Raw genomic sequence first — 11,939 nt, 5'->3', positions numbered from 1 at the left:
ATCCTGTCTTGGAAGTCATGTTGCTAGACAACAATGAACCTACGAGCTATGGAGAAGCGATGGTGGGCCCGGATTCCGACGAATGGCTTGAGGCCATAAAATCCGAGAGGATACATGTATGAAAACAAAGTATAGACTTTGAAAGAACTACTTGATGGTCGTAAGGCTGTTGGGTACAGATGGATTTTAAAGGGAAGACAGACAATGATGGTAAGTGTCACCATTAAGAAAGCTCGACTTGTCGTTAAGATGTTTTCCGGCAAGTTCAAGGAGTTGACTGCGATGAGACTTTCTCACTCGTAGTGATGCTAAGAGTCTCTTAGAATTATATTAGCAGTTATTGCATTATTTATGAAATCTTGCAGATAGGATGTCAAAACATTGTTTCCTCGATGATTTTCTTAAGGAAAGGTTGTATGTGATACAACCAGAAGGTTTTGTCAATCCTGAAAGATGCTAACAAGTATGCAAAGCTCCAGCAATCCTTCTAAGGATTGGAGTAAGCATCTGGGAGTTGGAATGAACGCTTTGATGAGATGATCAAAGATTTTGGGTTTATACAAGGTTCATGAGAAACTTGTATTTCCAAAGAAGTGAGTGGGAGCACTATAGAATTTCTGATAAGTATATGTGGATGACATATTGTTGATCGGAAATGATGTAGAATTTCTGGAAAACAAAAAGGGTTGTTTGAATGGAGTTTTTCAAAGGAAGACCTTGGTAAAACTGCTTACATATTGGGTATCAAGATCTATAGAGATAGATCAAGACGCCTGATAAGACTTTCACAGAACACATACCTTGACATGATCTTGAAGGAGTTCAAGATGGATTAGTCAAAGAAGGAGTTCTTGCCTGAGTTGTAAGGTGTGAAGTTAAGACTTAAAGCTTTACCACGGCAGAAGAAAGAGAAAGGACGAAGGTCGTCCCCTATGCCTTAGCCATAGCCTCTATACGATATGCCATGCTATGTACCGCGATGTGCCTTGCCACGTGTCTGGCAAGGGGGTATAAGAATGATCCAGGAGTGGATCATTGGACAGCGGTCAAAATTGTCCTTGGGAATAAGGAAATGTTTTCTCGATTGTGGAGGTGATGAAGAATTCGGCGTAAAGGGTTATGTCGATGCAAGCTTTAACACCAAGCCGGATGACTCTGAGTAGCAAACCGGATACGTATAATGGAGCAACCATTTGGAATAGCTCCAAGTGGAGCATAGTAGCAACATCTACAATATGAAATAGAGATTTGCGAAGTACACACGGATCTGAATGTTGCAGACCCGTTGACTAAAACCTCTCTCACAAGCAGAACATGATCAAACCCTAGAACTCATTGAGTCTTAATCAGATGATGATGTGAACTAGATTATTGACTCTAGTAAACTCTTTGGGTGTAGTCACATGGCGATGTGGACTATGAGTGTTAATCACATGGCGATGTGAACTAGATTATTGACTCTAGTGCAAGCGGGAGACTGTTGGAAATATGCCCTAGAGGCAATAATAAAATGGTTATTATTATATTTCCTTGTTCATGATAATTGTCTATTGTTCATGCTATAATTGTGTTATCCGGAAATCGTAATACATGTGTGAATACATAGACCACAACATGTCCCTAGTGAGCCTCTAGTTGACTAGCTCGTTGATCAACAGATAGTCATGGTTTCCTGACTATGGACATTGGATGTCATTGATAACGGGATCACATCATTAGGAGAATGATGTGATGGACAAGACCCAATCCTAAGCATAGCACAAGATCGTGTAGTTCGTTTGCTAGAGCTTTTCTAATGTCAAGTATCATTTCCTTAGACCATGAGATTGTGCAACTCCCGGATACCGTAGGAATGCTTTGGGTGTACCAAACGTCACAACGTAACTGGGTGGCTATAGAGGTGCACTACAGGTATCTCCGAAAGTGTCTGTTGGGTTGGCACGAATCGAGACTGGGATTTGTCACTCCGTATGACGGAGAGGTATCGCTGGGCCCACTCGGTAATGCATCATCATAATGAGCTCAATGTGACCAAGTGTTTGGTCACGGGATCATGCATTACGGTACGAGTAAAGTGACATGCCGGTAACGAGATTGAACAAGGTATTGGGATACCGACGATCGAATCTCCGGCAAGTAACGTACCGATTGACAAAGGGAATTGTATACGAGATTGATTGAATCCTCGACATCGTGGTTCATCCGATGAGATCATCGTGGAACATGTGGGAGCCAACATGGGTATCCAGATCCCGCTGTTGGTTATTGACCGGAGAGTCATCTCGGTCATGTCTGCATGTCTCCTGAACCCGTAGGGTCTACACACTTAAGGTTCCGTGACGCTAGGGTTGTAGAGATATTAGTATGCGGAAATCCGAAAGTCGTTCGGAGTCCCGGATGAGCTCCCGGACGTCACGAGGAGTTCCGGAATGGTCCGGAGGTAAAGATTTATATATGGGAAGTCCTATTTTGGCCACCGGAAAATGTTCGGGATTTTTCGGTATTGTACCGGGAAGGTTCTAGAAGGTTCCAAAGTGGGGCCCACCTGCATGGGGGACCCACATGAACGTGGGTAGTGGGGGCAAGGCCCCACACCCCTGGTCAAGGCGCACCAAGATCCCACCTTAGAAGGAATAAGATCATATCCCGAAGGGATAAGATCAAGATCCCTAAAAAAGGGGGATAACAATCGGTGGGGAAGGGAAATGATGGGATTTCTTTCCCCCACCTTTGCCAACGCCCCAATGGACTTGGAGGGCAAGAAACCAGCCCCCTCCACCCCTATATATAGTGGGGAGGTGCATGGGAGCAGCACCCCAAGCCCTGGCGCCTCCCTCCCTCCCGTGACACCACTTCCTCCCCGCTTGCGCTTGGCGAAGCCCTGCCAGGATCCCGCTACTTCCACCACCACGCCGTTGTGCTGCTGGATCTCCATCAATTTCTCCTCCCCCCTTGCTGGATCAAGAAGGAGGAGACGTCTCCACTCCGTACGTGTGTTGAACGCGGAGGTGCCGTCTGTTCGGCGCTAGGATCATCGGTGATTTGGATCACGACGAGTACGACTCCATCAACCCCGTTCTCTTGAACGCTTCCGCTCGCGATCTACAAGGGTATGTAGATGCACTCCTCCCCTCTCGTTGCTAGCATCTCCTAGATTGATCTTGGTGACACGTAGGAAAATTTTGAATTTCTGCTACGTTCCCCAACAGACGACCCCTCCTTCTTGCCAAAGCAACCAGGCAAGCCCCCCCCCTTGATCACCAGATATCGCCTATTCTTATCTATACTGCTTGCATTAGAGTAGTGTGGCATGTTACTGCTTTCGGTTAATCCTATACTGATGCATAGCCTATCATTGTTGCTACAGTTGTTACCCTTACCTGCTATCCTACTGCTTAGTATAGGATGCTAGTGTTCCATCAGTGGCCCTACACTCTTGTCCGTCTGCCATGCTATACTACTGGGCCGTGATCACTTCGGGAGGTGATCACGGGTATATACTATATACTTTATATACATGACACATGTGGTGACTAAAGTCCGGTCGGCTCGTTGACTACCCGCAAGTGATTCTGGTGAGGGGGCTGAAAGGACAGGTGGCTCCATCCCGGTAGAGGTGGGCCTGGGTTCCTGACGGCCCCCGACTATTACTTTGTGGCAGAGCGACAGGGCAGGTTGAGACCACCTAGGAGAGAGGTGGGCCTGGCCCTGGTCGGCGTTCGCGGATACTTAACACGCTTAACGAGATCTTGGTATTTGATCTGAGTCTAGCCATTTGGTCTATGCACACTAACCAACTACGCGGGAACAGTTATGGGCACTCGACGTCGTGGTATCAGCCGAAGCTCTTCTTGACGTCAGCGACGGAGCGGCGCGCGCCGGATTGGACTGGAACGCCTGCTAGGCTAGGTCTGCTTCCGGCCGCATACGCAACGTGCAGGTGTGCAATGGGCGATGGGCCCAGACCCCTGCGCGCATAGGATTTAGACCGGCATGTTGACCTCTCTGTTGAGCCTAGGTGGGGCTGCGACGTGTTGATCTTCCGCGGCCAGGCATGACCCAGAAAAGTGTGTCCGGCCAAATGGGATCGAGCGTGTTGGGTTATGTGGTGCGCCCCTGTAGGGAAGTTTATCTATTCGAATAGTCGTGTCCCTCGGTAAAAGGACGACCCGGAGTTGTACCTTGACCTTATGACAACTAGAACTGGATACTTAATAAAACACACCCTTCCAAGTGCCAGATATAACCCGGTGATCGCTCTCTAACAGGGCGACGAGGAGGGGATCGCCGGGTAGGATTATGCTATACGATGCTACTTGGAGGACTTCAAACTACTCTCTTCTACATGCTGCAAGATGGAGGCTGCCAGAAGCATAGTCTTCGACAGGATTAGCTATCCCCCTCTTATTCTGGCATTCTGCAGTTCAGCCCACCGATATGGCCCTTTACACATATACCCATGCATATGTAGTGTAGCTCCTTGCTTGCGAGTACTTTGGATGAGTACTCACGGTTGCTTTTCTCCCTCTTTTCCCCCTTTCCATTCTACCTGGTTGTCGCAACCAGATGCTGGAGTCCAGGAGCTAGAGATCCCGAGGATGATTCTACATGGAGTTCGGCTTCCAGGAGTAGTTAGGAGGTCCCAGGCAGGAGGCCTTGCCTTTTCGATCGTTGTTACTTTTGTGCTAGCCTTCTTAAGGCAAACTTCTTTAACTTATGTCTGTACTCAGATATTGTTGCTTCCGCTGACTCGTCTATGATCGAGCACTTGTATTCGAGCCCTCGAGGCCCCTGGCTTGTATTATGATGCTTGTATGACTTATTTATGTTTTAGAGTTGTGTTGTGATATCTTCCCGTGAGTCCCTGATCTTGATCGTACACGTTCGCATGCATGATTAGTGTACGGTCAAATCGGGGCGTCACAGCCTCAGCCATAGGTTCTATAAAGTATGCCATGTTGTATACCAGATCTATTGTATACCCAACACTGTTTTCGTAAAGGGAGTACAATAGTGATCTAGGAGTAGATCACTGGACATTGGTCAAAATTATCCTTAGAAGACTAAGGAAATATTTCTCGATTATGGAGGTGATAAAGAGTTCGCTGTAAAAAAAGTTACGTCGATGCAATCTTTGACACCGATCTGGATGACTCTGAGTCTCGATATGGATACATATTGAAAGTGGGAGCAATTAGCTAGAGTAGCTCCGTGCAGAGTATTGTAGACATGGAATATTTGCAAAATACATACGGCTCTGAATGTGGCAGACCCGTTGACTAAACTTCTCTCACAAGCAAAACATGATCACACCTTAGTACTCTTTGGGTGTTAATCACATAGCGATGTGAACTAGATTATTGACTCTAGTAAACCCTTTAGGTGTTGATCACATGACAATGTGAACTATGGGTGTTAATCACATGATGATGTGAACTATTGATGTTAAATCACATGGCGATGTGATCTAGATTATTGACTCTAGTGCAAGTGGGAGACTGAAGGAAATATGCCCTAGAGGCAATAATAAAGTTATTATTTATTTCCTTATTTCATGATAAATGTTTATTATTCATGCTAGAATTTTATTAACCGGAAACATAATACTTGTGTGAATACATAGACAAACAGAGTGTCACTAGTATGCCTCTACTTGACTAGCTCGTTGATCGAAGATGGTTATGTTTCCTAGCCATAGACATGAGTTGTCATTTGATTAACGTGATCACATCATTAGGAGAATGGTGTGATTGACTTGACCCATTCCGTTAGCTTAGCACTTGATCGTTTAGTATTCTGCTATTGCTTTCTTCATGACTTATACATGTTCCTATGACTATGAGATTATGCAACTCCCGTTTACCAGAGGAACACTTTGTGTGCTACCAAACGTCACAACGTAACTGGGTGATTATAAAGGTGCTCTACAGGTGTCTCCAAAGGTAATTGTTGGGTTGGCGTATTTCGAGATTAGGATTTGTCACTCCGATTGTCGGAGAGGTATCTCTGGGCCCACTTGGTAATGCACATCACTATAAGCCTTGCAAGCATTGTAACTAATGAGTTAGTTGCAATATGATGTATTATGGAACGAGTAAAGAGACTTGCCGGTAACGAGATTGAACTAGGTATTGAGATACCGACGATCGAATCTCGGACAAGTAACATACCGATGACAAAGGGAACAACGTATGTTGTTATGCGGTTTGACCGATAAAGATCTTCGTAGAGTATGTAGGAGCCAATATGAGCATCCAGGTTCCGCTACTGGTTATTGACCGGAGACGTGTCTCGGTCATGTCTACATAGTTCTCGAACCCGTAGGGTCCGCACGCTTAAAGTTCGATGATGATTTGTATTATGAGTTATGTGATTTGATGTACCGAAGGTAGTTCGGAGTCCCAGATGAGCTCGGGGACATGACGAGGAGTCTCGAAATGGTCGAGACGTAAAGATCGATATATTGGACGACTATATTCGAACATCGGAAAGGTTCTGAGTGATTCGGGTATTTTCGGAGTACCGGGGAGTTACGGGAATTCACCGGGAGACGTATTGGGCCTTATTGGGCCATACAGGAATAGAGGAGAGAGGCCAAAAGGAAGGAGGCGCGCGCCCCCCTCTGGTCCAAATTGGACAAGGGGTGCAGCCCCCTTTTCCTTCTCCCTCTCCCCCTCTTTCCTTCTCTCCTACTCCGGAAAGGAAAGGGGAATCCTACTAGGACTTGGGAGTCCTGGTAGGACTCCCCATACTTGGCGCACCCCCTCTAGGGCCGGCCTCTCCCTTGCTCCTTTATATACAGGGGCAGGGGGGCACCCCATAGACACAACAATTGATCTCTTGATCTCTTAGCCGTGTGCGGTGCCCCCTCCACCATATTCCACCTCAATAATATCGTAGCGGTGCTTAGGTGAAGCCCTGCGTCGGTAGAACATCATCATCGTTACCATGCCGTCGTGTTGACGGGCTGGATCGGAGTTCGAGGGACGTCATCGAGTTGAACGTGTGCAGAACTCGGAGGTGCCGTGCGTTCGGTACTTGATCGGTCGGATCGTGAAGACGTACGACTACATCATCCGCGTTGTGCTAACGCTTCCGCTTTCGGTCTACGAGGGTACGTGGACACACTCTCCCCTCTTGTTTCTATGCATCACCATGATCCTGTGTGTGCGTAGGAATTTTTTGAAATTACTACGTTCTCCAACAGAAATACTTTGTGTGATGAAGATGGAGCATAGCCAGACTATATGATTTTGTAGGGATAACTTTCTTTGGCCATGTTATTTTGAGAAGACATGATTGCTTTATTAGTATGCTTGAAGTATTATTGTTTTTCTGTCAATATTAAACTTTTTTTTTGAATCTTATGGGTTTGAACATTCATGCCACAATAAAGAAGATTGCATTGATAAATATGTTAGGTAGCATTTCACCTCAAAAAATCTGTTTTTATCATTTACCTACTCGAGGATGAGTAGGAATTAAGCTTGGGGATGCTTGATACGTCTCCAACGTATCTATATTTTTTTATTGTTCCATGCTATTATATTATCTATTTTGGATGTTTTATATGCATTAATATGCTATTTTATATTGTTTTTGGGACTAACCTATTAACCTAGAGCCCAGTGCCAGTTTCTAATTTTTTTTTACTTGTTTTTGACTTTTAGATAGAAGGAATATAAAATGGAGTCCAAACGGAATAACACTTTATGATGATTTTCTTGGACCAGAAGACACCTATGTGACTTGGAGAGAGGGCCAGAAGAGTCCCGAGGAGGCCACAAGCCTCTAGGGCGCACCCCAGGGGGGTGCGCCCTGAGGGCTTGTGGGCCCCTCGGGGGTCCTCCAACCCTAAAACCACTTCTATATATTCTCAAATATTCCCAAAACATCAGAAGCGTCCACCAAAATACTTTTCCGCCGCCGAAAACCTTTGTTCCCGTGAGATCCCATCTTGGGGCCTTTTCCGGCACTCTGCCGCAGGGGGATTCGATCACGGATGCCCTTTACATCAACCTTGCTGGCCTTTCGATGAAGCGTGAGTAGTTTACCACAGACCTATGGGTCCATAGCTAGTAGCTAGATGGCTTATTCTCTCTTTGATCTTCAATGCAATGTTCTCCTCGATGTTCTTGGAGTTCTATCCGATGTAATATTCTTTTGTGGTGCGTTCGTTCAGATCCGATGAATTGTGGATTTATGATCAGATTATCTATGAAATATTATTTGAGTCTTCTCTGAACTCTTTTATGCATGATTAAGATATCTTTTTATTTCTCTTCAACTATCGGTTTGGTTTGGCCAACTAGATTGGTTTTTCTTGCAATGGGAGAGGTGCTTAGTTTTGGGTTTAATCTTGCGGTGTCCTCACCCAGTGACATAGTAGGGGTAGCGAGGCATGTATTGTATTGTTGCCATCAAGGATAAAAAGACGGGGCTTACATCATATTGCTTGAGTTTATCTCTCTACATCATGTCATCTTACTTAAGGTGTTACTCCGTTCTTATGAACTTAATACTCTAGATGCATGCTGGATAGCGGTCGATGTGTGGAGTAATAGTAGTAGATGCAGGCAGGAGTCGGTCTACTTGTCACGGACGTGATGCCTATATTCATGATCATTGCCTTAGATATCATCATAATTATGCGCTTTTCTATCAATTGCTCAATAGTAATTTGTTTACCCACTGTATGTTTTCTTTCAAGAGAGAAGCCTCTAGTGAAACCTATGGCCCCCGGGTCTATTTTCCATCATATATTTTCATATCTATGAACCAAAAAAACAAAAATACCTTGCTGCAATTTATTTATATTTACTTTAGTTTGCTCCTTTATTTATATTTTATACCTATCTCTATTAGATCTCACTCTTGTTCGTGACCGTGAAGGGATTGACAACCCCTTTTTTTCGTTGTGTGCAAGTGTTCGTTAGTTTGTGCAGGTGCATATATTGGAGATTTGCTTGTTCCTCCTACTGGATTGATACCTTGGTTCTTAACTGAGGGAAATACTTATCTCTACTTTACTGCATCACCCTTTCCTCTTCAAGGGAAAAATCAACGCAAGCTCAAGAAGTAGCAGTGGTAATGGCAGCGAAACACCGACAGGGCTTCGCCAAGCGTTGACGGATCGAGGTGGAGGCTTATCGGGAGGGAGAGAGGAGGCTTGGCTTTGGTGTCATTAGACCTTGCGCCCCCTCCCCACTATATATAGGGGTGTGGGAGGGTTGGGGGCGCAGCCCTAGCCCCTCCTCCAAGGCGGGGAGGCATCCACGGGAGGAGGAGTGCCCTCCAAGCCAAGTGAAGGGCCTCCACCTTAGGGTTTCCCTTCCCCTAGGCGCATGGGCCAAGTAGGGGATGGTGCGCCTAGAACAATACGGCCAGGGCACCCCCTATAGCCCATGCTACTTTATGGGACGTGGTGGAATCCTCCGAGGACTTCCGGACCCCTCTGAAACCTTCTGGTGACTTCCTAGCTGGTACAATACCCAAAAAATAGACTTTTTCCCGGAACCCTGACAACAACTTTCCATACATGAATCTTTACCTCCAAACCATTTTGGAGCTCCTCGTGATATCCCGGATCCCATCCGGGGCTCCTAACAACCTTCAGACTTCCTGCTATTCAATATCTCAATACTACCCTAGCGCCACCGAACGTTAAGCGTACGACCCTACAGGTTCGAGAATAATGTAGACATGACCGAGACTCCTCTTCGGTCAATAACCAATAGCAGGACCTGGATGCCCATATTGATTCCCACATATTCAACGAAGATCTTTATTGGTTGAACCACGATGTCAAGGATTCAGTCAACCCCATATGCAATTCCCTTTGTCCAGCGATATGTTACTTGCCCGAGATTCGATTGTCGGTATCTCCATACCTAGTTCAATCTCGTTACTGGTAAGTCTCTTTACTTGTTCCGTAATACAAAATCCCGTGACTAAACCCATTAGTCACATGAAGCTTCTTACGATGTTGTATTACCGAGAGGGCCCAGAGATATCTCTTCGTCACACGGAGCGACAAATCCCAGTCTCGATCCATGCAATCCAACAGACACCTTTGGAGATACCTGTAGAGTACAAGGTTGTCAGAATCGCGATTTTGAATCGGATCGGAACTCTGATGGTAGGATTGGAAATTGTAGAATCTTCACTATCAAGATCGTAGAAACTTAGATTACATGAACTAAAATCATTGAATCAGAGAGGTTAGTTTAGATCGTAAACTCGTAGAATCATATAGCAGAATCGCGATTCTGACAACCTTGGTAGAGTATCTTTATGATCACCCAGTTACGAAGTGACGTTTGATAACACACAAAGTATTCCTCCGGTATCCTGGAGTGGCATGATCTCATGGTCTAAGGAACTGATACTTGACATGAAGAAAGCTAACGATCTAATGCTATGCTTACGGTTGGGTCTGTCCATCACATCATTCTTCTAATGATGTGATCCCGTTATCAAATGGCAACTCGTGTCTATGGTTAGGAAACCTTAACCATCCTTGATCAACGAGCTGGTCTGGTAGAGGCTTACTAAGGACACGGTGAAGTTTATGTATTCACATGTAATTAAGTTTCCGGTCAATACAATTCTAGCATGAATAATAAACCGTTATCATGAATGGGAAATATAATAATAACTATTGCTTCTAGGGCATATTTCCAACAATTGAAGAAATCAAAGTGTTACTTATGTGTAGAGCTGAGGAGGATGGTGTGCACCTATTTATATAATGCAAGCATGTTAAACAAGACTGGAGAGAGCTTGGCCTAGAAACGGAAAGGAGCAACTCGGAGGAGTTCACAGATGTCCATGCAATGTTGGATTCCTTATGGGGATTCACTGAGAAGAAGCGGGTGTTGATCGTTACATTGCAGTGGCAATGGTGGAACAGTAGAAATAAGGTACGGGAGGGAGAGCTGGCACCTGGTATTTCCGAAGCTGTTCATAGAGTGAGATGTAGTGCCTTGGAATATGAGGAGACCTTTGCGCCCAAGCAGGATGTTGTGAAGGTTGGGAAGTGGCATCCGCCCTATGGGGATGAACTCAAGGTAAACCTGGACGGGGCGTTTATACCAGGCAGCAATTTATGTGGCTGGGGCGTTGTGATCCGGGACTCGTCGGGACAGATCATCGCCGCCCGAGCAGGCCGTCAGGAGCAAGCCCAGGATGCCTTTGGAGCAGAAATACATGCAATCCCAGGGGTTGTAGCTCTCGCAACTGATCTTGGAGCCATCAGGGTGGTTTTCGAAACAGTTTCTCAATTGCTGGCGGAGGCAATGGACATACGTAAGGTTGACTCATCGACGTATGCGGTCGTCATTGAAGATATCAAGCTCCAGTTGAAGCTCTGTTGCAAGACAAAAGGTGTGTGCGTGTAGACGTAGTGAGAACTCTATAGCACATGAATTAGGCCAGATTGGTCGTATGTGTTTGCTACTTGTATGGAGTGGAAAACCAATGTACCGCCCATACCCCTTCGCAGCCAGGGGCACGATCATCTCATGTAAAAAAGTCTGCCCCCGCGCGTCGATGCCGATACCCCCGTGCGCCTGTGTATACGGGGCTGCGGAGCGAGCCGAGCCGCGCAGCCGCTGACAGCCATCGAGCCGAGCCGCACGCATGGGCCCATAATGTCGGGGTCAATGGCATGGGCCCACAATGTCGGGTCAAGGGGGCGTCGACCAGGCAGTGGTGGACCGGCGTGCGTGTGGGCATGGCCCGTGCGTGTGGACGTGGCGCATCCGTCGTGGGGCAATAACTGCATGTCCGCCTTATATCCAGCATGCATGCCGGCGCCGCCTCCTCGCGCCGAGCGCCACCGACGGCCGCTGACTGGTCGCCTCTGCCGCGCCTGGCCGCCTGCCGCCCGCCGCCTGCCGCCGCGTCGGGGTGCCCGCGTGATGGCCCTCGTCTCCCAC

The sequence above is a fragment of the Triticum aestivum genome, chromosome 3D (assembly GCF_018294505.1).
Source record: "Triticum aestivum cultivar Chinese Spring chromosome 3D, IWGSC CS RefSeq v2.1, whole genome shotgun sequence".
Classification (NCBI taxonomy): domain Eukaryota; kingdom Viridiplantae; phylum Streptophyta; class Magnoliopsida; order Poales; family Poaceae; genus Triticum; species Triticum aestivum.
The sequence above is the reverse complement of the archived record's forward strand: the minus strand, read 5'-3'. Positions refer to the sequence as shown.